At 46.2% G+C, this 23,093-nt stretch overlaps 1 long non-coding RNA gene across 1 annotated transcript; it reads left to right on the top strand.

Moving 5' to 3' along the window:
• The first annotated feature begins 1,372 nt into the window (after positions 1-1,372).
• LOC141083999 (uncharacterized) lies at positions 1,373-22,586 on the top strand. The gene is made up of 3 exons (XR_012230901.1): positions 1,373-1,687; positions 20,336-20,687; positions 21,412-22,586. It is a non-coding gene; the product is annotated as an uncharacterized lncRNA (long non-coding RNA).
• Positions 22,587-23,093: the final 507 nt, after the last annotated feature.

Raw genomic sequence — 23,093 nt, 5'->3', positions numbered from 1 at the left:
TAAACACGCCAGTCCACCTCCGAGACCGTTTATCAGTGACAGCAGACTTAGCCCGATGGGAGCAGTAGCCTCATCAGCCCATGCGTGCTGACATGAGGTAAGCTTTTTACCGCATGTCACTGCTGCGGGTCACAATCACAGTTGGTAGTCACGCTGACTTGAGACAGCATGACCCCGCAACGCTGTGAAAGACAATAACATCTACCGGCGGTAGTGTTACCTCAGGTCGCATTCACAGCTGCGGGATCACACTGACATCTGACAGCATGACCTCGCAGCGCTCTGACCGACGGTCTTACCAGCAGTAGCATTACGGCCGATAAGAACCACCGCACCAACGTTTCCCACGCTGTCACACAAATGACAGATGGGAAACACCATAGGAAGGCGGTGAAACGAAAACAAAAACTCAGCAAATCCAGAAACATTTTTACACCTACGTTTTTGCTGCTGATTTGATTGACTTAATTGGTGAAAAAACGCTGCAGAAACACACAAAGAATTGACATGCTGCAGAAAAAAGCACTGCAAATACTTAAGGAAATTTACTGATCATGTGCGCAAAACTTCAGGATTGTCATTGAATTAGCTTGCTTAAGGATCCATAGCATTTTTGTCCCATTTCCGCGCAGAAAAATCACCACGAAAACGCATAAAAAAAGCACTGCATGCACATAGACTTACCATTTTTGTGTATAAGTAAAGGCTTTTTTTCTGGCTACTCTTCCATAAAGGCGACCTCTATGGATTGTACGGCTTATTGTGGTGATATGGACAGATACTCCAATCTCTGCTTGGGAACTCTGCAGCTCCTTCAGGGTTACCTTTGGTCTGTGTGCTGCCTCCCTGATTAATGTCCTCCTTGCCAGGATTGAGAGTTTGGGTGGGCAGTCCTCTCTTGTCAGGTTTGTTGTGGGACCATGTTCTCTCAGTTTAATGATATTGGATTTGATGGTGCTCTGAGGATAATCAGAGATTGGGATTTTTTTTATAACCTAACCATGACTGGTACTTTTCAACAACTTTGTCCCTGAAGTTTTTGGACAACTTCATGGTCTTCACGGTGCTGTTAGTGTAAGGGGAGAGATAAATTTTGTTGTTCTTTTACCATATATTAATGCATATATTATTATATTCTGGTACTGCTACACATATAGTGTATTACCGCTATCTATTCAATTGATACTGCTACATCATATGGAGCATTACAATTACTGTCAAATGTGTACTGTTTTGCATTGTATAAGAATAGGGTAAGCGTAGTTCACGGGTTTGGCCACTAGATGGGGGGCATTTCAGTGCACACAGTTCATAGTTAGTAAACACATGGTTAAGTGTAGAATGGGCTGCTGCATAGTAAGGTAGTGTACAGTGTTAGGTTTAGTCAGAGGGCCACAGGTGCCCGAAGGGTCTTCATGGGCTATAGGCCCAGGATGTTGCAGCAACCACGAAATGTTTAAGAGTGAAGCCCAGCTCACTACAGCACAGCACCATAAAACAGCGGATCAGCACAGTTCGGGGCCAGAAGTAGTAGTGGCAACTCATTACTTGGGCACAAACCCTTAGGACTGGGCCAGAAGGCCAAGGGAACCCATGGAAGCAGTGAGTGCAGACAGTGACAAAGCGGTGCCAGCACAGTGGACAGAACATCGGAACAGGTCACGCTCTCAGAAGCTACTGACTGCAGGTATTAATGATCTTGTGTCTGGGGTGGAACAGACAGAGGAATGAATATCCGTAGTGGAGCTGTATAGAGAGAATGTTGAGAAACCATCAGGGACAGTCCGACTGGGGTCCATGCTGAGTAGCCATGAAGAAAGCACAGGGAATGTGAAGGAACCTTGCGATGCGAAACCTGTTGTTAATGCTGTGGAAACTTTGGAAGTGCTGTGTAACAAGTCAAGTAAAGATGTTCTTGTTAAAGTTGTGAAAGACTGTGTCTCAGTTAATCGGGAATTACCCACTGCATAGGGAGGACCCAGAAGGAGCTGGACCAGGAGACACAGGTATGCTGATGAATGCATGTGATTTTTCTGTGAGGGGCGGCCTGGACAGCAGAGCCCCGGTGTCCTTGGCTACGACTATGGTCCTGGCCGAACCTTACATTAGGTTAGGGGTGCCTCTTGCTTAACCCATAACGACCGCGGATATGACTTCTAAAGGTGGCAGTTAAGGGTACTTATTCCTCAGCGCCGCTTTTTAATGGTGCTGAAAAATAAGTGTAGGTGGCAGGTGGGGGTCAAACTTCATCATATGTAAGTTCACATATTTAGGTTCATGCACTTTATTATGCAGGCTAATTTTTCCTGTCCTGTGGATATTAGGCGCTGCACATGTGTGGCTCAAGTCAGATAAAATGGTAATATACCGACATTCTACCTGTATGGACTCGGGTATTTTTTGAGGGCTTTCATGTAATTATTTAGCTATATGCACTAAAAGACACTTTTTTGCCATTGTTATGGTTTTTTGCACTGTCACTTTATTATATATGTATAATTAAATCTTTAATATACCTGGCTGTTGGCACCTTGATTAATTTATATAGCATTTGCACTTTATATGTATGCCTTCTCTTGTGCCCACAGATTTTTCTGATTTTTTATATGATTTTTTTGTGATGAAATTACCCCCTTTGCCTGCTTGGTTAGTGGTATTTATTGTCTGATTTTTATGCAATTTTGCAGAATTAATAAAATTAATTATGTATAAAATAACTCGACTTCCCTTTTTATGCCTAAATGTGGTATTGGTGGATGGTTTATGTGTTGCAACCAGCAATAGACAGAGCAACATGGAGGCAAACAGTGTGAAATTCTTACTGAAACCCAATTACAATAAATGTTTAGCCTGAAATATATACATAAATAAAAAACAAATCTGAACTGAGAAAAGTAAGTTAATGTGTATGCACAATGTAAGTGCATATTAACACATGACCATTAACCAGAGAAAACAAAAAGCAAAAAACACAAATATCCTGAACTAAAAAGTAAAAAATATACTGCAAATAATGCATAAAGGTAATAATAATAATAATAAGGGTATTTAGTAAACATAATTTTGATCAAAATAATGTACAAGCCATCCCGCCACGTCACGGCAACCCCTGTGGGACAGTCCCTACTCTAGTATTTAAAACCTTATCACTTGCCAAGTGGCATGAATGTGAATAAGGATCGAGCGGCTGAACCACTAGTAAAAGCTTAGGCCAGACTGGATGGCTTTCCCAGCTCAGAAAGAGGGCGGTCACACCCATATATGCACTGAATGCACAATGAGATGAATAAAAAACAAATCTGAACTGAGAAAAGTAAGTTAATGTGTATGCACAATGTAAGTGCATATTAACACATGACCATTAACCAGAGAAAACAAAAAGCAAAAAACACAAATATCCTGAACTAAAATAATGTACAAGCCATCCCGCCACGTCACGGTTGCCGTGACGTGGCGGGATGGCTTGTACATTATTTTGATCAAAATTATGTTTACTAAATACCCTTATTATTATTACCTTTATGCATTATTTGCAGTATATTTTTTACTTTTTAGTTCAGGATATTTGTGTTTTTTGCTTTTTGTTTTCTCTGAAATATATACATCCAAGTACAGTAAATAAAAATTGTTCCCAAATGCGAGTGCCTTAAAATAAAAACCTATCTGGTCTAATATTGCCTTTCTATTGCCTCATTCATCTAAGTGAAAGACCTCTTTTCCATTTATCAGCTTTTTTCTCCTCTGAGGGTATGTTCCCATGATCAGGAATTGCTGCGGTTTTGACGCTGCATATGTCAAAACTGCATCAGACAGATGTTACAGCATAGTGGATGGGATTTCTAGAAATCTCATGTCCACTATGCGTGCATGTACACCTGCGGATCACCAGCAGAAACTGACATGCGGCGTGTCTTTCAGGACCGCAGCTTGTCAATTTCTCTTGCAGAGATTCTAGTCCCCATAACAGAAATTTCATCAATAAAAATGTATTGAATGCGGTAAATAAGCATGGTGGCGTGAACACATGTGGATTTACCTGCATTCAATAGAACACAGCAAAGATAAGCTGCATCCAAAACGCTGCTACTTCCGGATCGTGGGCACATAGCCCAACATGCTACAAAGCTTCTGAAATTGACATGGGAGCTGATCCCATAGGATTTCCCTCATTCATATGACACATCAGTTGTTGTGCCACACTCTTCAAGGATCCAAGTCAGAAAATGCAATATGTTATGTTTTTTGACGCAGCTCCCCAGTTTTGCAGCATAAATTATTAAAAAAGCTGGATGACATCTGATACCGGTTTGACGTCAACTGTGATCTATTGAGTCACAAAAAACTGATCTTGATACCACAGATACTGTAATTGGAAATTCAGTTTAAAAATTGCTTCAGCTTCTGAAATGAATCAATCATGTTTTTTTAATCTCATGCAAACACTTTAATTATTTTTAGATATCAGCTCTAAAGAGAACCTGTCTGATTCCCCAGGGTCCCAAGCTGCAGTATCATACAGAGCCATATCCCTGTGTTTTAATCAAGTGTCTGGTGTGAGAAAACTCAGGAGCTAGGAGCGACAAAGACATTTTTGTTTCACTGTTCATGATTTCATACTAATTAGCCAGAACTAGTCTGGCGGGCCATCTATTTCCCCGTACTAACCCTGGCCTCAGGTGCTGTAATCTCACCCATTCGGCATGATTGACATTTTTCTCACTGCGCCCAGTCCATAGATTCAGCGCAAGACATTGTGCCCGTGCGAGAACTCCTGCACTGAACATATGACAGGGGACAGTGAAGAAGACGTGAATCATTCCCAGTTCCTTCTGTATTTATTCTATGTTTTTACGGCACAGAATATGCATGTTTATTCACTATGTATCCAATTTAGGCATGGGAGGACACAGACAGAAGACGGCCCCTGTGCAAGAACAATATATGGGCCAATTGCAGTCCAATAACTCATCATAATGCACAATTCCACCTGCTTTGGAGAAAAAATTGAACCTATTGACCCCTTGGGCTCCAGATTGTACCAATGGTATGCCTGCCCTTGAGATGAGGCATTGCTCCTAGATTACAGAAAAAATATATTGTAGCAAATTAGCACTTTGTGCAGCTGACATATTTTACTTACAGAATATAACCTAGATGCATATTGTTTTATATACTTCTCTGCTGACATCAGGGCTAGTTATAGGCAAATTTACTGCCTCCAAAAGTAAACAAGACAGATGTCATTCACTGACAGCAAAGAAAAATGGCTCCAGGTGGTGGATTAGAGAACTGCTCCACTGTCTAACACTGAGCTGATGAATTTGTTTGGACAACCCAGAGTGGGGCAGTCTGGTCACTTGGCCACATACCTTGCTGTGCTCAGTCAGCTTGCTAAGCTTCCCGCTTCCTATTCTCATTGGATTCCCACCAAAAGCAAGGTGCTGCTGTTTTGGGGTAGTTGGCCTAGGATGCCCTTGAATAGCGGAGGTTATAAACCCTGACGAGCCAGCGGAAGGGTGAGACTGATTGGTGATACAATAAAGTCTTACCAGAGTGTGGTATTCTCACCCTGTGGTGTCTGAATAGCGTTCCCCTGCTAACGGGGAAGGAAAACTGGTGTTATGTGGGATGAACCCTGGCTCATGCGGTCTTTCTAAAGACATCCAGGCCAACGGACGAGAGTACCCACTAACCCTTGTGTCTCCACAGGTTGTCCAAGCTTTGCACCAAAGTTTTCTGTCACTCTCTATGATTGCAGACTGCCGAATCCTCAATAGATGCTTTCACAAATCGATATTCCCAATACAAGCAAGGATTCACGTAACCGCATATATGCGATTTGCATTCTTGAGACCACGTGTAGACTAATTTTATCTGACTTCCATCTTTTCACTTCTATTGTTAAAAGCCAAACTCGTCTAGTAGGCACGTGATCGCAAATATGCAAATCACATGTATGCAATCATGTGGCTGCCTGTGTAGCCATTGTATATTGTCATGATTATGCAGTTAGTGACCACTAGAGTTGAGCGAAACGGGTCGAAAAATTTCAAAAGTCGCCGACTTTTGGCAAAGTCGGGTTTCATGAAACGAAACCCGACCCTAGGATGAGGTCGGCCACAAGGTCGGCGACTTACGCGCCAAAGTCGCGTTTCAAAAGTTTGTTTTGCGCTCTTTTTCAGCCAATCAGGATCCACGGACACTGTGGGCAACGTGATGACATAGACAGGGGTCACCACCCTCTTTCAGAAGGGCATGCAAGTGATTGGCTAGCTTTGGTGGGCGTCACAGGGGTTATAAAAGGGCGTGCACGGCGACCGCCATCTTACTTCTGCCGATCTTAGCATAGGGAGAGGTTGCTGATTCTGTAGGGAGAGCGTTAGGCAGGGAAGAAGAAAAAAAAACTGCTTCTGCTGCTAGCGATTTTGCCTGTACAACACACCAGTCACTGTGTGTGCAGTGCAAGGGGAGGCTATATTGTGGTGGATCAGCGGTGTTGGATGTTAGGCTGCCTTCTAAGGCTTCCTGACAGCTGCATTGCTGTTTACCCACTGCTCTGCAAACTGCTTTTTTAAAAGCAATCCCAATTTTTTTTTTTGTCCTGCTGAGGTACTGAGCGTGCATTTTTTCACACCATACAGCGTCAGTGGGCCTCACACAATCCAAAAGTGTCCAGTGTCCACTAGTGTCTGCAGAAATTCAAAATCTCCCTTATCCTGTAGTCACTTTTTTCACACCTGTGCCATCGAGCCTGTGACATAGCGCTCTGATATTCAGTGGGCCTCACACAATCCAAAAGTGTCCAGTGTCCACAAGTGTCTGCAGAAATTCAAAATCTCCCTTATCCTGTAGTCACTTTTTTCACACCTGTGCCATCGAGCCTGTGACATAGCGCTCTGATATTCAGTGGGCCTCACACAATCCAAAAGTGTCCAGTGTCCACTAGTGTCTGCAGAAATTCAAAATCTCCCTTATCCTGTAGTCACTTTTTTCACACCTGTGTCATCGAGCCTGTGACATAGTGCTCTGATATTCAGTGGGCCTCACACAATCCAAAAGTGTCCAGTGTCCACAAGTGTCTGCAGAAATTCAAAATCTCCCTTATCCTGTAGTCACTTTTTTCACACCTGTGCCATCGAGCCTGTGACATAGCACTCTGATATTCAGTGGGCCTCACACAATCCAAAAGTGTCCAGTGTCCACAAGTGTCTGCAGAAATTCAAAATCTCCCTTATCCTGTAATTACTTTTTTCACACCTGTGCCATCGAGCCTGTGACATAGCGCTCTGATATTCAGTGGGCCTCACACAATCCAAAAGTGTCCAGTGTCCACTAGTGTCTGCAGAAATTCAAAATCTCCCTTATCCTGTAGTCACTTTTTTCACACCTGTGCCATCGAGCCTGTGACATAGCGCTCTGATATTCAGTGGGCCTCACACAATCCAAAAGTGTCCAGTGTCCACTAGTGTCTGCAGAAATTCAAAATCTCCCCTGTCCTATAGACACCTTGTACCTTGTTTTACATTACTATATAGTTTGTTGGATTTTGTCTACATTTCTACAAAAAATGAGGAAGGCTGGTGGAAGAGGCCGTGGAATTGGGCGGGGGTTGGCAGCTGGTAATGATGGTGTTGGTGGTGGATCTGATGGTAGTGGCAAGAGCAAAATAGGACCGAATGCAGGAGGTGTTGAGCCTGCGTCATCGTCTGGCTCCATAAGGCTTCGAAGGCTTAGTTTTCTAGGAGTTGGCAAACCGCTTTTAAAGCCAGAGCATCAGGAAAAAGTTTTGTCTTACATTGCTGACTCAGCCTCCAGCTCTATCGCCTCCTCTTCTGAAGTTGTAAAAAGTAAAAGCACTGAGTCGTCATTGGAGGCTCATGTTCATGAACCACACCTTTCCTTGTGTCCTTCACCCCAACCAAGATTGAAGGATGACGCAGGCCATACTACTGATTACTCCATGGAGCTGTTTTCACATACCATGCCTGGATTATCAAGTGAAATGGTGAATTACCCAGGCCAAGATGAATCTGACATGGAGTGCACTGATGCACAGCCGCTGATAGATGATTCTGCTGGTACATTCACTCAGAGCACTACATTGTCCTCGCAGTGTACAGAGCCAGATTCTGACCCTGATGAGACTCAGGTGCCCCTTCCCGCACACTATACCACCATACACGGTGACACAGAGGAAGGTGCACATGACATTGAAGAGGAGGTGATGGATGACCCAGTTGTTGACCCAGATTGGCATCCATTGGGGGAAGAGGGTGCTGCTTCCAATAGCTCAGATGAGGAGGAGCATCCACAGCAGACATCAACATGGCAACAGCTGTTATCTGGCAGGCCCGGAACACTCCAAAGACATGTTCCAAAAATCAAAAGAGTTGCTGGACAGCTTGTCCAGACGGTCAAAAGATCACAGCGTGCTAGGCCGCAAAATGTCTGCCAAAGTAGGAAGAGTGCAGTGTGGCACTTTTTTGAACAAAATCCTCATGATCAGGCCAAGGTTATCTGTAAGAAGTGCGCAAAGACCTTTAGCCGAGGGAAAAAATCTGAAAAATTTGAATACCATTGCATGCTTAGACATTTAACCAGCATGCACTTGCAAGCGTGGACACAACACCAAACCTCAAGTGCCACATGTGCAACTGATCACAAAGAAGGTAGTCAACAATGCTACATTGTTTCCCCCACTGTAAGCCCACTGGTTAGCACAGCAGCAAATGTTGAGGTGTCGTTGCAAGGCCACAGCAGTCAGGGAATCCCACTGTTATATCAACGAAATACTGAATCTAGGCCATCAGAAAGAACACCAACTCCATCACCATCATCAACCCTCTCTCAGTCCGCCCTGTCCACCGCTACTTCCACCATATGCAGCTCTCAAGTCCAGCTCACCCTCCCAGACACTATGAGTAGGTCAAGAAAGTACTCAGTCTCTCATCCGCGTACACTGGGTTTGAACGCCCACATTGCCAAACTAATCTCGTTTGAGATGATGCCCTATCGGTTGGTGGAAAGCGCAGCTTTCCGCGAACTCATGGCCTATGCAGTACCACGCTATGACCTACCCAGTCACCACTTCTTCTCTCGCAAAGCCATCCCAGCCCTCCACCATCATGTAAAAGACCATGCACTCAAGCAGTCAGTGAGTGGAAAGGTGCACCTCACAACTGATGCATGGTGCATGTCCACAGGGGACAGCGTTGGTGGGACAGTGCTGCCTAGCCCACGGTATAGGAAACAGTTGGCTGTAGGCGTTCCACCCTCCTCCTCCTCCTCCAGAAGCGAAAGCTCATCCACAGAGCGCAGTCGTACGAGCACTCCATCTGCAGCTGCCACTGTTGCACACGAGGTGTCCCCCTATCGAGCAGCTAGTGGAAAGCGTCAGCAGGCTGTGTTGCAGATGATGTGTTTGGGCGACAGACACACCGCCGAGGTGCTGGCCGAGTACTTGAAGCGACAAACTGAGTCATGGCTGGGCAGTGTACATCTTGAGGCAGGCAAGGTAGTTAGTGATAACGGCCATAATTTTGTGGCAGCCATAGCCCTTTCAAAACTCAGCCACATACCTTGCTTGGCTCACACCTTGAACCTGGTGGTGCAGTGCTTCCTCAAAAATTATCCGGAGTTAACAGCCCTGCTCCAGAAGGTGCGAAGACTGTGCGTGCACATCCGCCGGTCGCCTGTACACTCGGTTCGTATGCAGAAGCTGCAGCGATTGCTCCACCTTCCCAACCACCGCCTCATTATCGACATTGCAACAAGGTGGAACTCCACCCTGCACATGGTGGAGCGGCTGTGCGAGCAGAGGCAGGCCATAATGCATTTGTGGGAGGATACACGGCCAGGCACTTTGAGAGCAGACATGGAGTTGACAGGTGTGCAGTGGTCGAAGCTGAAAGACCTCTGTAAAGTCCTTCAGTGTTTTGAGGAATGCACACGGCTGGTAAGCGCAGACGACGCCATCCTAAGCATGAGCATCCCACTTATGCGTCTGCTCATGCAAACTTTGACGCACCTTAAGGAGCAGGCGTCTGCAGCCAATGTTGATGAGGAGGAAGAGGAGGAGGGAATCCTTGATGACATTCAGCCATTGTCTGCTCAGGGACCTCTCCTGGACGAGGTGGAGGAAGAAGAGGAGGAGGAGGATGATGATGGGGATGATTACTTTGGGGAGGAGGATGCATCTCGTGGGGCAAGTGAAAATGTTGGCATGGCAAGGTCTGGTACAGGGTTTGTGCGTGACTGGAGGGATGTAGATTTGCCAGAAAGTGCTCCTCCATCCAGCACTCGCAGTGCATCATTGGCACCGGGAACATTGGCCCACATGTCAGATTATGCCTTGCAGATCCTAAAAAGGGACCCCCGCATTGCCAAAATGATGAACGATGACGACTACTGGTTGGCCAGCATCCTGGATCCACGCTATAAAGGCAAATTACAAAACATCATGCCACAGGAGAACCTTGACCTAATATTGGCTAATAAACAAGCAACTCTGGTAAATCGGTTGCTTGAGGCATTCCCAGCACACAGCAGCGGTGATGGTTCTCACACGAGCCGTACAGGCCGGGGGCAGCTTGGCAGAGGTGTTCATGGTGCACACAGCAGAAGTGGCGTTGGAGACAGGGGTTTCATGACAATGTTGTGGACTGATTTTTCACGGACCGGTCACACAACTGGTAATACTGCATCGATAGAAAGTGACAGGAGACAGCAGTTGTCAACTATGGTTACAAACTACTTTTCCTCCCATATCGATGTTCTCCCACACAGGTCATTCCCCTTTGACTATTGGGCCGCTAAACTGGGCCTGAATTGGCACAATATGCCTTACAGGAGCTCGCTTGCCCAGCTGCAAGTGTGCTATCGGAAAGAGTCTTCAGTGCAGCTGGATCAATCCTGACAGAAAAAAGGACCCGTCTGTCAACCCAAAATGTGGATGATCTAACCTTCATTAAAATGAACCATGCATGGGATTCCAAGGATTTTGTCCCACCTTCCCCTGATGACACATAGGGTGACAGAAAAATGGCTTGCTTTGGTCCACCTCTTCCTGGGACTTGACCTATTTCGCCTTTTGCATCAGCTGAATGTCCAACATCAACATATGCCACTTTCTAAAACTCCCTAACTGTGCTGCCTCCCCCCCCCATGGCCGGGGTCACCACCTAGCGCACGACACCGTGCGAGTGCCGTTGCCCTGGACAAGTGGGTAGGCCGACTCTTGGGCGCGGGCACTGGCACAGGGTCCCTCAAAGTGCAATCAAATGTCTCTGACGGTGGTGGTGCACACCCGCCGTCAGACACACCGCCGTACTATGAGGGGCCCAGTGCCAGTACCGACGCCCACGAGTGGGCCCCCCTTGCTTGGGCAGGGCCCCAGCATTTGCAATCTTTACCTCTCCCTGCTCCTCCGCTGTGTAGTCTGGGCCGTCAAATCCATACTGTGCCTGACACCGTCTGAGCCTGCCTCCTGATGTATAGACATATATTTTGAATGTGTACGCTATCCATACATGTTATCCGGGGATACGGTACCCTTTCTCACCTTTGTGCAATCACGTGCAATCCATACTGGGCCTAACACCGTCTGAGCCTGCCTCCTGATGTATAGACATATATTTTGAATGTGTACGCTATCCATACATGTTATCCGGGGATACGGTACCCTTTCTCACCTTTGTGCAATCACGTGCAAGCCATACTGGGCCTAACACCGTCTGAGCCTGCCTCCTGATGTATAGACATATATTTTGAATGTGTACGCTATCCATACATGTTATCCGGGGATACGGTACCCTTTCTCACCTTTGTGCAATCACGTGCAAGCCATACTGGGCCTAACACCGTTTGAGCCTGCCTCCTGATGTATAGACATATATTTTGAATGTGTACGCTATCCATACATGTTATCCGGGGATACGGTACCCTTTCTCACCTTTGTTCAATCACGTGCAAGCCATACTGGGCCTAACACCGTCTGAGCCTGCCTCCTGATGTATAGACATATATTTTGAATGTGTACGCTATCCATACATGTTATCCGGGGATACGGTACCCTTTCTCACCTTTGTGCAATCACGTGCAAGCCATACTGGGCCTAACACCGTCTGAGCCTGCCTCCTGATGTATAGACATATATTTTGAATGTGTACGCTATCCACACATGTTATCCGGGGATACGGTACCCTTTCTCACCTTTGTGCAATCACGTGCAAGCCATACTGGGCCTAACACCGTCTGAGCCTGCCTCCTGATGTATAGACATATATTTTGAATGTGTACGCTATCCATACATGTTATCCGGGGATACGGTACCCTTTCTCACCTTTGTGCAATCACGTGCAAGCCATACTGGGCCTAACACCGTCTGAGCCTGCCTCCTGATGTATAGACATATATTTTGAATGTGTACGCTATCCATATATGTTATCCGGGGATACGGTACCCTTTCTCACCTTTGTGCAATCACGTGTAATCCATTCTGGGCGTGAGAACGGCTGGCGAGCTGTTAAGCAAGCTACAGCACCTGTGGTTTGCACACGTAAGTTTTTCATTTTTTCAGGAATGACGGTTAGGCCTAATTCCGGAACTGCGGTTGACCTGCACTTACTGGGAAATCATCGTTTGCGGGTAATAATTGTAATCAGTGATCCCCATCACTAACGTTGTTCAGCGGGTTATCTGCACCTGTAAGTGACAAACGCTGGCCTTTTCAGTGTAGCGCACATGCAGCCACGGACATGTAAGGGCATGACACACCAGTTATTGGCCAATCTCATGTGCCAGAGCCTCACGTGTCCCTCTAGTAAGCCGGACTCGGACCGCGGGGCATGACAGAGTCTCGTTCGTTGACGGAATTAAGCTTGCAATGTGTGCATCTGTTCTGTAGCTGGCATGGTTGAGGTTTCCCAGGTGGAGTCGAATTTAACCGTAGGCTCCACTCCTGGTGGTGCCCTTCTGGACATTCCTTTAAGGTTCAGCTTTGCAACCATACTGCCCACGTAAAACAAACACTTTGCCTTCATGAACACTATTTGGAGGGTCATGACTCGTGGGAATAACGCCGCCCAATCAGTTAACCTGCTAGAGAGATCCTTCGTTGCTCCCAAGCATGACATCACACTCCCTAGGAGGAAGGTAATGCCACTGTGGCGACCGTACTCCTGGGGGCGACACAAGTGCACTGATGCCCAGCCACTGCTCGATGAATCTGCTGGTACATTGACCCAGACCACTACATTCCCCTCGCACGCTACACGGCCTGAATCTGACCCTGATGAAACTCAGGTTACCCTTCCCATATACAGTTCCATCTTACACGGTGACAAAGAGGAAGCTGCAGATGAAAGTGCAGGTTCGGCCCACCCGCCATCAGACACACCACCGTACTATCAGGGGCCCTGTGCCAGTGCCGTCACCAACGAGTGGGCCCCCCCTGCTTGCTCAGGATCACAGCACTTGCAAGGTTGAAATACTGTGCAGTGAGATGGAAGATGGGGACGACGAGGAGTCCAGACTAGTACAGGGATTCCCTAGCGAGGAGACTTATTTGATTGTTTTCAATGTTGGGACAGCAATTTTTGGGGAGCACTATACTCTGGAGATTGATAGATGGGGCCCACCATACACTGGAACATTCCAAAGGTGGACATCAGACACTGGAGCAGCATTTACAGGGCCCATTATACACTAGAGCATTAGAAATGGGGCCCATTATGTTTGGAGCATTATTTGGGCCCATAAGACAGTGGAGCTTCATCGATGGGGACCAACATATACTGTAACATTATGTGGAGCTCATCATATACTGTTTCAAACATTATATGGGACCAATGATTCTGTATGGAGAAATAGATGGGCCTCGTCATGAGATGTAAAAAGTGAAGTATTTTTCATTGTACTATACCGCTATTTCTCTGCCGTATCGGAGCATGATGAGTTGTGGTATGAGTTAAAGGGGCGCTCTTTCGCCCAGGGCACATGAAAACCTGGAGCCAGCCCTACCCCCCCACAACTTTAGCCAAATAACCCCCATTTTTCAGTGCGTAACTTGTATTATGAAGTTAATTAAGGTTGACAAGCTTAAGTAAGAAGAATTGATGCTTTTGGCATTCAAATGGGCACTGTAGGTGTGTTTCCTGTCCTCCTCTCACTGCCGACTTTTATTCCCCATTGACTTACATTGGGTTTCGTGTTTCGGGACGACCCCGACTTTTCCCTATAATCGGCCGATCTTGCTCGACCCGACTTTTGGAAAAGTCGGGTTTCACGAAACGAAACTCGACCCTAAAAAAACAAAAGTCGCTCAACTCTAGTGACCACACATAGTGACTACAGTCTATTGTCCCAAACCAAGACAACCAACTTAAACTAAAGGTCATTTCCAAGTAGGATATTTGAATTTTTATATTTAAAACATTGAGCTGAATGCTGTTCAGCTATATTAAGAATAGAGGGGAATTATTGTGCGTTCTCGAAGCAGCTCACAGAACTGCAGTCTCCTCAATTACTGGTTGCCTGGGTGTGGGGCACTACTCCTTGAGTGCCAGTTCTGATCAGGAGCCATCTTCCTGCTATATCACATTAATTGTCTCTCAGTGTTTGCTCTGAGCCTACAATATTTTCACTATAATTGCATATAGAGATATCACGGCCCAGGAAAGTGAGATCTGGGATTAGGAAAACTGCTATTTAGGGCCAAGGGGCTGTGATACTACAGGAATGATTGGAGCACCTTGGTCAGGAGCTGAGAGTGAGGGGGAGGAAGATGGGCAGCTGTCTTACTGCTGTATAGAAATCTGTGGAGGGAGCTGACTGGGATCTTAAGCCCCCTTCTCACATAGCAAGATCGCTAGCAAGATCGCTGAAGCGTTACCGATTTTGTGACACAACAGCGATCTCGCCAGCGATCTCGCTACATGTGACAAGCAGCGGCGACCGCCCCTCCGCTGGATATCGCTGATCGTGCTCGAATGTCCTGGGTCATTTTTTCGCCGTTGGCATCCTGGTGACGTGCAGTCGCCGCACACATCAAATCGCTGCAGAAGACAGAAAACATCTGTAGTTTATCCTGTGTAAGAGGGACGCTGGACGAGTCCTTGAGGGGAGATATGTATCATCGCGGTTGGTAGCTTGGAAAACATGCTCCAGCACATATAGTGCTGAAAGAGTTTTTAGGCCATTCCAGGACCGGGTTTTACGAGTCGTTAAGAGATGGGTGGGACTTCTCACATATCCCTACCCCAGGAGCATGGTTTGACAGATAAAATAAAGACCGAGTGTCTCATTCAGTGTCTAGGTCTGGAGATGTGTGGATTTCCTGTGTGTTGTTCTGTTTGCACTCAACTGTAGGGGGCGGGTCAGGGATAAAAGGGACAGTGCGCGAGAAAGTGACAGACTTGGCAGGAAGACAGAGTGCACAGCAGGAGAAAGTTGATTCACTTTCCGTGGAGTGACACGATAGTCCAGGCCCAGGCTGCAGATCCCCAGCCTATGCACACACTGACTGTGAGCAACGTGTATCTGTGTACCCGCTCACCCCTATCACTGAGAATTCGTCCCGCACCATTCTACTGACTGCCCAAGCGTGCGACCTAAGTTTGACCATGCGAATCATACAGAGCCAGGTAGCTTCACCCTCACCTCCGCCACTGAACTGAGTCACATTCCGGCGGTACCACAGACTACTCCACATCGCGTACATCACCCCGAGAATGCAGGACCTCACCTTGGAGAGCCAGGATACGCCGCTTCCATCAGGAGACAGTGCTTCAACTTTCTTCAGGATCAGGCCAGAGACTTCAAGCGTCACTTGCGGTGCCAACGTGGGATTTCAAGCTTTCACCACCTGGAAACCATCAGACTGATAAGTTTACCTGTTTCATAAACATTTGTTCTTTCCCTAATAGAATACTCAGTTTTACTCCCTATAACTACACTCTTTATGTTGCTGGTAGCTAGCCTACTGTTTCAATTTGGCCTTCTGCTTTTGGCCTGAAATGAAGAACCTTATCTGGGTGTCACTGGTCTAGAAAGGGTTTTTCCCCCTTGTTAGATAGGTTCTCCATTATCATGTCCAACTGAGCCCCAGTTCCATGGAACAGAGGACACATTTAGAAGTGACATCTGTCCCTCCTGGTCTTATCTAGAGCGTCTCTGCCTGCGGTATATAATGCCATGATACTGATGGATAGAATGGACTGTTAAACCACAGTGTCACACACAAAATCCAATGCTAATGTGGCGCCCCTGAGGGTTAAGTCACCACAGAGGTACTGCACCTCCTCCTGAGGTGTGGTACCCCACCATCCAGGTAAGGTGGAGACACCTGACCACACTCCAACACCTGCATCCCACACAATATAGTAGTGTAGCAAAGCACCTTTGGTGGCTCCCTGCTTGGAACACGAAGAGTGCTGGGAGGTGGGTGGAGCTTAGTCTGCACAAGAGAGCGGGAAATTATTAGGACTGGGTCAGTGAGTCTGAGGAGATCCCCTGAGAGGGATGGATGAAGGAAGTGCTGCAGCAGACCTCAGTGACCTGGGTCTGCTGGCACAGGAAAGAGATATTTAGAAAGCCTGATTCTCCATAAGAAAGATAGTTTTGCATGGAACCTAAGGAGAAGAAGAGAACTAAGGACCAGGATTAGAGCAGAGCCCTTCCTCAAGTTCTAAGCTCATGGCCGTGGTCCGGTCCCCGAGGTTGTATGGATACTAATGGTCCTGCAGCAGACACTGGAGGAATAGAAGTTGTCACCACTTTATTCCCACACAAGACTTGGGGGCACAACAGCAACGTGATTGAGCCGGGACTTAGTAGCAAGGAGTCCCCCGAAGCAGGCTACAGCTGTCTGCCATACAAGTAGAGTTCATAGGAACATCTGACAGGAGGAACTCCAGTGTAACTCAGTACTAGGAGTACTTCATTCAAAGGCGCTATAAGAGGAGACGTTCAGAAAAGGCACATATGTTGGCGGAGTGTTGGAAAGGAGTACTTCATCTTGCCTGGAAGTTGGCTGAGCTCCTGACCCGGAGGACACGGCACGGATGCGGGCACCTGTACTTGCAACAGACTGTGAGTAAAGCTTTGGAACTACATGCCCTGGTGTCCTCCACTTATTCCTGCGCCAACAAAGTCGCGTTTCAAATGATGCTTTCAGCGCCTTTTCTCACCCAATGATAGAGGGCGCACACTGTGGGCAACGCGATGACATACGCAGCGGCCAGCACCATCTTAGAGAAGGGCATTGAAGTGATTGGCTGGCTTTGTGTGGGTATAAAAGGCTGTGAACGCAGACCGCCATCTTACTTCTGCCGATCTTACAATAGGGAGAGGTGCTGCTTCTGATTCTGAACAGGGAGAGCGTTAGGCAGGGAAGAAGAAAAAAAAACTGCTTCTGCTGATAGCGATTTTCACTGTACAGTTAGTGTGCGGTGAAAGGAGAGGATTTTTGTTGTGTGCAGCAGCGCTGGTGGTGATTAGGCTGCCTTTTAAGGCTACCTGCTAGCTGCATTCAAACTGTTTTTTTCAAAGCACTCGAAATTTTATTATTTTGTCCTGGTGAGTTACTGAGCGTTCATTTTTTGACACACCATCTAGCGGTGTACGCTCCTCACACACTACCGTGTACCGGCTGGTATCACGGGCAAATAGAAGCTATCTGGGTGTGACTCTGGAAGAAAAAGCCGAGGAGTTTGTCCGTTTTTCCAGACCTACACTTTAGAGTCGTGTCCGTTTTTCAAACAGTTTTGTATTTCTGCTGTTTGATCACGGTCAAAACTAGACAGAGACAGCGTGTGTCAGTCTGTATACAAATACACGGAGCTTAACAATTTAACATACACACACCATACAGCGGTGTACGTGGAGCGCCCTCCCAGGGCTGGCGGGGTACTCGGTACCGGGCCTGTTGATCTCAATGGGAGTTGTCACAGAAGCTGTGACCCAGTCCGTGGCCCTGGGGCTCCATGGCAAAAGGGGATGAGTGAAGAATGAAATAGAATTGATGAATAGTTCTTGACGCCACCTGTGGTGTTCGGCAAGGGAGATGTTAAGCCGACGCTGCATGCAGATCCTCTGGGACTGGTGGTGTGTTGCAGACAAAATGGTGAAGCTCCCCACAGGTGGAGCTGTAGTCCCAGGGCAGTGTAGATGTAGGGGTAGCTGAGAGGCGCAGGCAGTGTAGAAGCTGGTACCCAGATGTAGCGGTACCCGGTGTGTTGGCGCAGGAATGAATGGAGGACACCAGGGCTTGTAGTTCCAAAGCTTTACTCACAGTCTGTAGTACACACAGGTGCCTGCCTCCGTGCTGTGTCCTCCAGGTCAGGGACTCAGTCGACCTCCAAGCAAGATGGGACGCTCCCTTCCAACACTCAGCCAACATGTGCCTTTCTGAACGTCTCCTCTATAGCGCCTTTAAGTGTGAAGATCTCCTAGTACTGAGTTACACTGGAGTTCCTCCTGACAGATGTTCCCAAGAACTCTACTTGTACGGCAGACAGCTGTAGCCTGCTTTGGGGACTCCTTACTCCTGAGTCCCGGCTCACTATCAATGTTGCTGTTGTGCCCCAAGTCTTAGATGGGAGTAGTGCATTTACAGCCCACTACTCCACCAGTGTCTGCTGCAGAACCATTAGTGTCCATACAACCTTGGGGACCGGGCCCCGATATTGCGCTTAGAACTTCTAGATAGGGTTCTTCCTCTAACCCACGTCCTATGTTCCCTTTTACTCCTACGTTCCATACTATTCTTTCCTTCTTATGGAAGATCAGGTTTCTGTTCAATGTCCTTCTCTTTCTTTCCTTTCCCGTGCCAGCAGACCCAGGTCACTAAGATCTGCTGCAGCACCTCCTTCCTCCATCCCTATACCAGGGATCTTCTCTCCTCACTCACTCCTCTGAACTGAACTGAACTTCTAACCCTTCCCACTCCTTTATGTATTCTAAACTCCACCCACCTCCCAGCATGTTTAGTGTTCCAAGCAGGGAGCCACCAAAGGTGCTCTGCTACACTCCAAGCAGGGAGCCGCAATGTGACTTTGCTGAACTACCGTGTTGTGTGGGATGCGAGTGTTGGAGCATGGTTAGGAGCCTCCAACCTACCTGGATGCTGGGGCACCACACTTCAGGAGGAGGTGCAGTACCTCTGTGGCAACTGAACCCTCAGGGGCGCCACACTCTCCCCCGTTAAACAGCAAACAAAGTTGACAATACAGGAACATGCAAAATTTTGTAATGCTGAATAAACATTTCTTATACTAAACTTCCTAATAAAGGAGGCATGGTTTCTTGAACGTTGCAAACAGTTTTAACTTACTATCTAAATTCAAAATTATGCTACCTAATTTAAATTGCTATAGAAGCAACTCAATATCAATTCACATTTGCTAGCAACACATTTTCTTTCTGTTCTATTAATTTTCACATTTTCTTCTTTCTACTGTCTATTCTAGACGTAGGATGACAATCATGGATACCTGGTTCGTCACCTGTACTTTCAATTCTATATTCACATCCTCAACATCTTTATTCAAAGTTCTGTAAACATTCACTATGTCTTTTTCTCAAGATACTTCCATAAAATCTGTCATTAATACTTTTCATCATACACTATTACTTTTTAACTTCTGTGAAGGAATGACATTAAGCATTATCAATAAGTGCAAAAGTAGAAACTGGTCCGGGCATCGTGTCCATAAAGATGCTCTTAACCCCCCGGGGCGTCCAATTGTCTCTGGCATAGGAGGGCTGTGTTATCCGATTTGCAAATTTATTGATCATTATCTTAGATCACAGGTAGATACGTTGCCCTCCTATGTCAGAGACACTACCGACGTCCTGAGGCGTCTAGATGGGATGATTCTTGAGCCAGATATGTTGTAAGTCACGGCGGATGTTGAGGCTTTATATACCTCCATCCGCCATGATGATGGACTTGAAGCTGTTTCATTTTTCTTGGAATCTAGCAATATTGATGTGGATGTTAGGTGTCTGGTGCTGGGGCTCTTGCGATTCATTCTTACTCATAATTTATTTACCTTTAGGGATCGGTACTACCTTCAGAGCAGGTGCACCGCTATAGGGGCGGCCTGTGCGCCCTCCTATGCTAACCTCTTTCTGGGCTACTGGGAGAGGGGCATATTTCAGGGGGCTGTACGGGCCGCTCCCCATATTCTGGGGTGGTACCGATTCATAGATGACATATTATTTATTTGGCAAGGTACTGTTGACCATTTACATGAATTTATGCGGGAATTGAATCACAACAACCTCAACATCAGACTCATATATAGTTATCACATGAAAATGATTTCTTTTTTAGACATCAATTTGCTTGTCCAAGATGATGGCTCAATCCATACTGATGTGTACAGGAAAGAAACATCTGTGAATGCTCTCCTCCATGCTTCCTCGTCCCATGTGAGCTCTACAATTGGAGCGATTCCTATTGGACAGTTTTTACGGATGAGGAGAATTTGTACTACTGAGGAGACATTTGAGCGTCAATCTGTGGACCTTGGGGAGAGATTTCAAGCGCGAGGATATAGTAAGAGGAGTATTAAGAGAGGATACTATCGCGCAAGAAATTCTAAACGGACTGAACTGCTCGTAATGAATAAGAAGGTCAAAAAAGAAGATTTAAGAATCCGGTTTATATCCACATTTAATCACAGGTGGGAGACCATGAGATCGATTCTCAAAAGACATTGGCCAATATTGAAAACTGATCAGACACTGTCCAGGTAACTCTCGGATTCTCCCCTCATGACGGCCAGGAGGAGTAGGAATCTGAGAGATATTCCGGTGCAGAGTCATTATGTCCCCAAAAAACCTGATCCCTTTGGAGCTGGCAAACGAAAATGGGGTTTTTATCCCTGTGGAGATTGCCTAGCATGCCGAAATCATGTCCGCACCACTTCCTTTATGTCTGCTGATGGCCAAAAAGATTTTAAAATTACAGAGTATATTTCATGTAGTACTACATTTGTAGTCTATGTGGCAAAGTGTACTTGTAATCTTTTGTATGTGGGCCTGACATCATGCGAATTGAGAATTCGCACTCGTGAGCATGTCAGAGATATCATAGCAGCAAAGGAGGTGGAGGACATTGCACTTCTAAAAACTGTGCCACGACATTTTAAAATACATCATAAATCTAATCCCGGTGACTTGCGGGTCTTTGGGATAGATAGAATTAGATGCGGCATTAGGGGTGGGGATATGAAATGTTTATTGGCACAGGTGGAATGTCGTTGGATCATTGTCCTAGGGACAATGAGTCCTCTAGGTCTGAATGAGCAGCTGAGTTTCGCATCTTTTTTGTAAGTAATTCTTATATGAATTGTGTCCCAATTTCATGGATTTTAATTTGTGTGTTGTTGTTTTTTGTCTATTCAGTATTTTCACTCATTGTATTCATTCCATCATTGTCTGATGTTCGGAGTATCTTATGATTGGGGATCATCAAGTGGATTCAGAATAATCGGCTATTCAAGATACGGCTATCCTGAAGCGGTCCTGTCATTATTGGGCTGACTATTCTATATGGGGGGTCTTTTTTATCCTATCTTTACATGTTGATATACTATCACTATGTATAATATATATTGTTTGTTATTTACAACACTATTATTTCAGCATCTATGTTTCACATATATACTTATTTTTCTTTCTTTTATTATATATTAATTATATTTAGGTGTGTCTGTTTAGGAGGGGTGATCTTTATTTTTAATTTTAAAAATTTTTTTTATTTTTATTTTTTCTATTGCCCTTTTTATTATAATAGATAGTCACTGCTACACTTTATTATTGTTCTCATTATTATGAGACTCTGCGGTAATTATATCTTTCTTAGTCACCTTAATATTGTCTCTATCAACATTGGATATAGCGATGTCTATGCCCTCTTTTCTGCCCATATTCAAGATGGTGGCTTCAGTGTGTGTGCGCATGCCCAGTGTGGCGGCTCCCATGATTCAACTCTCCGGCGGCTAGCGGTGACACGGGAGGCTATTGACGTCATGAGGGACATCCCTCTGCCTTCCGGTCACATGGGCGGCTGTGGGCGTTGCTTTGTGGCGTCTAGCTTAACACTGCGCATGCGCCGATAATGGCGCTGATAATCATGTACACCTGGATCTCCTACATAAAATGCCCATATGTCCAACACACAGACACAGCCCCCCGAGGAAGCCCACGCGAAACGCGCGTTGGGGCTGCTCTGTCTTGTGCAGCGCTCACCTGCAGTTACTATATGGGTATGTTATTAACTTTCTGTATTGTGGTCTATTCAAATCATTGTTTGGAGTGTGTTAGCGCTGCTTTCCCTATATGGTGGCCTGTGCATTATGCAAATATAATATCGTTATGATTAGAAACTGTGCACTATGCATATATAATATCATTATGATATGAACATATAGGCAGTATAGAGACTCATCGCTTCATATACATTCATTACCCAATCTGCTATATAGGGTGTTGTTAGCGGTTACCACATGTGAGCCTTGTATGAGCACTTTTGTCATTTGTCTGTATTTTGTACTAGTTTTTATGTATTTGCAATAATAAAACATAATTTTATTATATCTAGATGTCTTGTGGATTATATCTCCGTGGTTTGTGTAGGATTTATACGGTATCTCTGCTGTCAGCAATTCGGCCAGAGCTGTAGCGGGTACCGATAGATGTTGTTCTGCGATTGCAGGTGGTACCACAGCGAGTGATACTACAACCGGTTGTTGCGGATATGAGGCAATTTAGGTGCCACCACATGATGTCGGCGTGATCACTGGACCGTTTCTGTCTGTGGGTGCGGCTCCTAATACCAGGATCATGGTAGGGGCGATCATCATACCTGCTACCTCCCGGTGATGTTCTGGCTCCTGCGGAGGCACTGGATGGTGAATGATGGCAGCCGCAACCCCCGGGGTTGTCTGTCGTACGGCCGGTAACTGTATCTGTCCTGGTGCAGGACCAGGACAGGCCGGTAGGAGCCTGCGTGGCCGCGCCGGTTTCGGGCTGGGACTCCGCTCCTGTCCCACAGTCTCTGGGACTCTCATGTATCTTCTCCTGGC

Source organism: Dendrobates tinctorius, unplaced genomic scaffold, assembly GCF_039654945.1.
Source record: "Dendrobates tinctorius isolate UK_male_01 unplaced genomic scaffold, ASM3965494v1 ptg000022l, whole genome shotgun sequence".
In the NCBI taxonomy this organism is placed as follows: Eukaryota; Metazoa; Chordata; class Amphibia; order Anura; family Dendrobatidae; genus Dendrobates; species Dendrobates tinctorius.
This window is presented reverse-complemented; position numbering and strand designations above follow the sequence as displayed.